A 5755-nucleotide genomic window follows, 5' to 3' on the forward strand; every position below is an offset into this window, starting at 1 on the left:
TAAGAGAACTAACAAGACATGGGAAGATAGTTTCCCCGATCAGGAAACTGCCGTCGGGATGTAAATCTCCGCTTTTGAAACACGTTGTTTCACACAGAAGACAAGTTCTTATGATCCTTAATAAAAAGGATGAGGAACTTAGTCTGGTTTTTAATGTGAGGGTGGATGAGTTTGATTATGTGGTGTTTGTAAACTCCGGGACGTTAAAGTGTTTCGGCTGCAGGAAGGAGGGTCATTTAATCCGAGCTTGTCCTGATAGAGTCTCCTCTGGTAACTCACAGAGAAAGGCTGGGAAAGACGGTGAGGGGAAAGAAAAGACTCAACAGACTCAAGTAGACTCTGAAACTGAGAAGCACAGACAGGAAGAAGTACCTGTCAGTCAGGATGGGGAAAACAAAAGTGATGACGGTGACAGTACAGCAGGGGTGGAGCCCACTGTGTTAACCACTGCAGACACAGCAGCAGAGGACACAGTGAGGGACAGTGATGATGAAGACATGATGGAAGGGAATGACTTTAAAGTCCCTATTCTCAAACGAAAAAAGATAAACGGTGATAGTGGCTCCCAAGCTAAGAAGGGAGCAGTAAGCTTCAGGGAGGAGCTGAAGGAGGTGCAGCCAGAGTCTGAGTCTAGCATGGAGGAGGAGGAGGAGGAGGAGGAGGAGAAGGGGGAGGAGGTAGAGGAGGAGGAGGACTGTGCTGCAGACAGCCAGCCTTTCACTGACTCACAGCTGTCTGTTGGGTCACAACAGGAGGAAAAATATGATGTCCAACTAATTAAAACTTTTCTGCAAACAACAAAAAACATGAAAAATGTCAGAATTGAAGAATACTTTACAGACAACAAACTGTTCTTACGTTCAGTAAGATCACAAATGAACAGCAGCGGAAACGGAGGCTATACAGTCCAAGAAGTCTATCGGTTGAGGAAAATAGTAGGAAAACTAATGAAACTCAATCAAGAGCTAAATAATGATGACTCAGAAACAGTGTAAGGCAGTCTTTGTTCTGTCTGGTTTATTGTGTGTGCTGCTTCTCACATTACAATCCATGAGTGATTTTACAGTATCCACTCTTAACTTAAATGGAGCCAGAGATGTGAGTAAGAGAGCAAGTCTGTTCCAACTCATGAAACTGAAGAGCATACATGTGATGATGCTTCAGGAAACGCACAGCGACACTTTAAATGAGACTGACTGGAGGAGGGAATGGGATGGGGAAGTGATTTTAAGTCATCTCAGTAGAAACAGTGGAGGAGTGGCACTCCTGTTTTCTAGAAACTTTCTGCCACAGTCTCATGAGGTGGAAGAAGTAGTGAAGGGGAGACTGATGGTGGTTAGAGCCAAATATGAGCTTTTTACTATTGTTTTTATTAATTTATATGCTCCCAACACAGGACCTGCCAGAGTTCAGTTTTTAAATGAACTAGGTGTGGTTTTAAATCAGTGTGGGCCAGAGGAGTTTTTATTTTTAGGAGGTGATTTTAACTGTACGGAGAATGATCAGCTGGACAGGAATCACATAGAACCTCATGCTGCATCACAACGAGCACTGATGCAGCTCATAGCAGCTCAAAGCTTAACAGACGTTTGGAGAACAATACATGGCACACAGAGACAATACACGTGGGTCCAGACTAGAGAAGAGTTTTTTTCTATGGCCCGATTAGACCGGTTTTATTGTTTTAAGCATCATTTTAGTGTTTTTAAAGGATGCAGAATAATTCCGGTGGGTTTTTCTGATCATTCTATGGTGTCATGTACTGTTTTTATTGCAAACGTGAAACATAAGTCTGCATATTGGCATTTTAACACTGCTTTGTTATTAGATGAACATTTTAAAGAAACGTTTTTATTTTTTTGGAAAGTTTTTAGAACAAGAAAAGAGGATTTTATATCATTGAAGCAGTGGTGGGATCGTGGAAAAGTTGAGATCAGGCAGTTTTGTCAACAGTACACTTTCAATGTCTCTCGTGAAGTCACCAAATCTATCAAAGATCTAGAGATTGAAATAGTGGAGCTGCAAAATGCTGCAGGGTCCACAGGAGATCGAGGTCGTTTTGGAGATCTCAAAACCAAGAAAGCCGTACTGGCAGACCTGCTGGGCTCTAAAGCACAAGGGGCATTGGTCAGGTCTCGCTTTGAAAGCGCTACCCTGATGGACTCACCATCTCAGTTTTTTTTTGGACTAGAGAAGAAGAATGGGCAAAGCAGATTCATCCATGCTCTGCAGTCAGGCACAGGAAACCTGCTTACCGAGGCTGGTAAGATCCGTCAGAGGGCTGTGGATTTTTACTCCCAGCTGTATAGAAGTGAATATACTGAGGATGACGGGGCGTTTGACTCCTTCTGTAGTGGGCTGCCCAGGGTCTCGGAGGAGGCCAATGAAGAACTAGAGGGTCCTCTGACAACAGATGAAATTCTTACTGCACTGCAGAGTATGCAGGGGGGGAGGGCCCCTGGGATCGATGGGCTCCCACCGGAGTTCTACAAGGCTTTTTGGTGTGTTCTTCAGAGTGACATTATGGAGATCTACAATGAGAGTTTTAGTGACTCGTCTCTGCCCCAGAGTTGTAGGAGGGCAGTGTTGACTCTGTTGCCTAAGAAGGGGGATCTGCAGGACATAAAAAACTGGCGACCGGTCTCTCTTTTATGCACGGATTATAAAATGCTTTCTAAAGTCTTGGCGAACAGACTAAAAAAGGTGATGGATCAGGTCGTTCACAGGACTCAGACATATTGTGTGCCCGGCAGGTCTATAGTTGACAATGTGTCACTAATTCGTGATTTTTTGGAAGTCTCTGGTTCGTTGGGCTTTGATGCTGGTCTGATTTCACTGGATCAGGAAAAGGCTTTTGACCGGGTTGAGCACCGTTACCTTTGGAAAGTTTTGCAAAGGTTCGGCCTCAGCCCTGGTTTCATTGCCAAGATTAAGGTCTTATATGAGGACATTGAGAGTGTACTGAAAATTAATGGTGGTTTGTGTAAACCGTTTCCAGTAACTCGGGGGATAAGGCAGGGCTGTTCGATGTCTGGGATGTTATATGCACTGTCACTTGAACCAATGTTGCACAATATACGTTTTTTTATTGATGGTTTGTTTTTATCTGGTTTTGATACATGTTTTAATTTATCTGCATATGCAGATGATATTATTGTTATTGTACAGAATCAAGATGATGTCACAACGTTGGGTAACATTGTTGAAGCTTTTGGTGCTATCTCAGCAGCAAGAGTCAACTGGGCCAAGAGTGAGGCTTTGGCAGTTGGGAGGTGGTCTGCCGGTCTTCCTAAACTGTCAGGAGGGTTAAGCTGGAAGAGGGGAGGCCTGAAGTATCTTGGGGTTTATGTAGGGGATGATCACACTGTAAATAAGAACTGGGAAGGAGTGGTGGAGAAGGTGGAGGGGAGGTTGGCCAAATGGAAATGGCTATTACCTAATATGTCGTACAGGGGAAGGATTCTAGTCATTAATAATTTAGTGGCATCAACTTTATGGCATAGATTAAAATGTATGGAGCCCCCTGCTGGATTGCTACAAAAAGTGCAGACCATTATGGTCAATTTTTTCTGGGATAATTTGCACTGGGTTCCTCAGAGTGTGCTTTACCTGCCGAAGGAAGAGGGGGGGCAGGGGTTGGTACACCTGGGGAGCAGAGTAGCAGCTTTTAGATTACAGTTTATCCAACGGTACCTCACAGGCAATGATGACGTGGTATGGAAACCTGTTACGAGCATCATTTTAAGGGGTATTGCAGGTCTGAATTTAGATGCATCCTTGTTTTTAATGAATTGTAGTTTTATACGTTTGTGTGATCTGACTCCATTTTATCAGGGACTTTTTAAGGCATGGACTCTTTTTAAGTGGAACAGACTGGAACCTGCAGCTTCACTGTTCTGGCTCCTGGAGGAGCCTCTAATCCACGGGGCCCGATTGGATGTTCAAGACAACAGTAGACCTGGTCTCACCCGGCGTTTGTGTTCAGCTGGGTCAGTGAAGTTGAGACGCGTAGTGGACGCTGCAGGTGCAGGACTCAACAACATAGAGGCAGTAGCTTCTCTGTTGGGCCTGCAGTCGCATCGTCACACCAGAGACATTTTGAACACTTGGACTAACAGACTGAGTGGTGCAGAAATGGAAATGCTACAGGACTATTTTTCTGGAATAGACACTCCCGATGGAGGGGATCCATTCCCTGAACTGGGTCTTACGATAGACCACACTGGATTGACGGGACCGTTGTTGGTTTACAACAATGCTGCTCCTGCAGACCTCTACATGTTGAACGGGAAAGCTCTGTATAAATATTGTGTTCAAGCTTTGAACAAGAGAAAGTTGAGTGGGAGAACAGATAATGTGTGGAGAGTGAGACTAAAGGTGCAGGACTGTAAACCAGTGTGGAGGCTTTTTTATAAACCGCCTTTAAATAAGCGATCAGGTGATCTGCAGTGGAGAATCCTGCAGGGGGCGCTGGCTGTCAACAGCTTGGTTTCTAAAATAAATCCTACAGTGTCCATTACATGTCCTTTTTGTCAGGAACCAGAAACTGTCTTTCATTGTTTCCTGGACTGTAAAAGACTTGAAGTTCTGTTTGAAACTCTGAAAACTGTGTTTTTAAGATGTGGTGAGTGTTGGTGTGAAACTGCTTTTATTTTCGGTGCTGGTTACCAGAAAGAAAATGCAAAGAAGTGGCAGCTGTTGAACTTTGTAGTTGGACAGGCCAAACTGTCCATTTATAAAAGCAGGAAGTGTCGAGTAGACGGTGTTTCAGGAAGAGAGCTGATGCCAGTGTTTAAGGCGTTGGTGAAAGCCAGAATCAGAGTAGACTTCAGATTTTATTCACTCATGAATAATGTTGATGGTTTTATGTCTCAGTGGTGTTTCAATGCAGCTCTCTGTTCTGTTGTTGAGGAGCAGCTGATTTTTAACTCTGTGTTTCTATGAGTTTTTAAAAAACAAAAAAACAACAACATAGTTTTGTTGTTTTGTTTTAATCTGATAAATATGTATTGTTGATGTAGTCATATTTATTGGAAAATAAAGGTTTTATAAAAATCAAAAAAAAAAAAAAAATCTCTCTCTCTCTCTCTCTCTCTCTCTCTCTCTCTCTCTCTCTCTCTCTCTCTCTCTCTCTCTCTCTCTCTCTCTCTCTCTCTCTCTCTCTCTCTCTCTCTCTCTCTCTCTCTCTCTCTCTCTCTCTCAGAAAACCCCTCTCTCAGAGGGTGTAATATGCTGTAAGGACTGTAAGCTCTTTGTGATTACATGCTGTGTTTGTGATTTTAGTCTATTATCAAAATTGATTTGACTCAACTTGATGCTGCTATAACATCATCTGTGAAGATCAGTTGATACAAAAGAGAGACCCTTACTTATATAGGCTGAGGAAATAGTCGCTTGTCCTGTTAAATATGCAAATTCCAACCTGTTGGCATTGATGCCTGTCCTCAGAGAATCAGGAATCTAGAGAGTGTTCTAAGCCTGTTTCAGTTTGGCACATACTAGGTGTTGGCATAGCTGATAACTTGTTTATAGATTCTGTTTCCTGCACTCAGATTGCAGTAGATAAACCTGGATGCATTGTTATATATTTCATATTAATGTTTCCTGTAGTGAAAATAAGCCAATCAGAAGTCTAGGTCAGTGCTCCATGTTCCAAGAGCTTTGTTCAGGCCTGGAGTCTTGTAGCAGCCAAAAATGACTCGGCTGAACATGAACCAAAGCCATGTGGCTATATTTATTTCCTGAGCAGAAAGCT

The sequence above is a fragment of the Scomber scombrus genome, chromosome 19 (assembly GCF_963691925.1).
Source record: "Scomber scombrus chromosome 19, fScoSco1.1, whole genome shotgun sequence".
In the NCBI taxonomy this organism is placed as follows: Eukaryota; Metazoa; Chordata; class Actinopteri; order Scombriformes; family Scombridae; genus Scomber; species Scomber scombrus.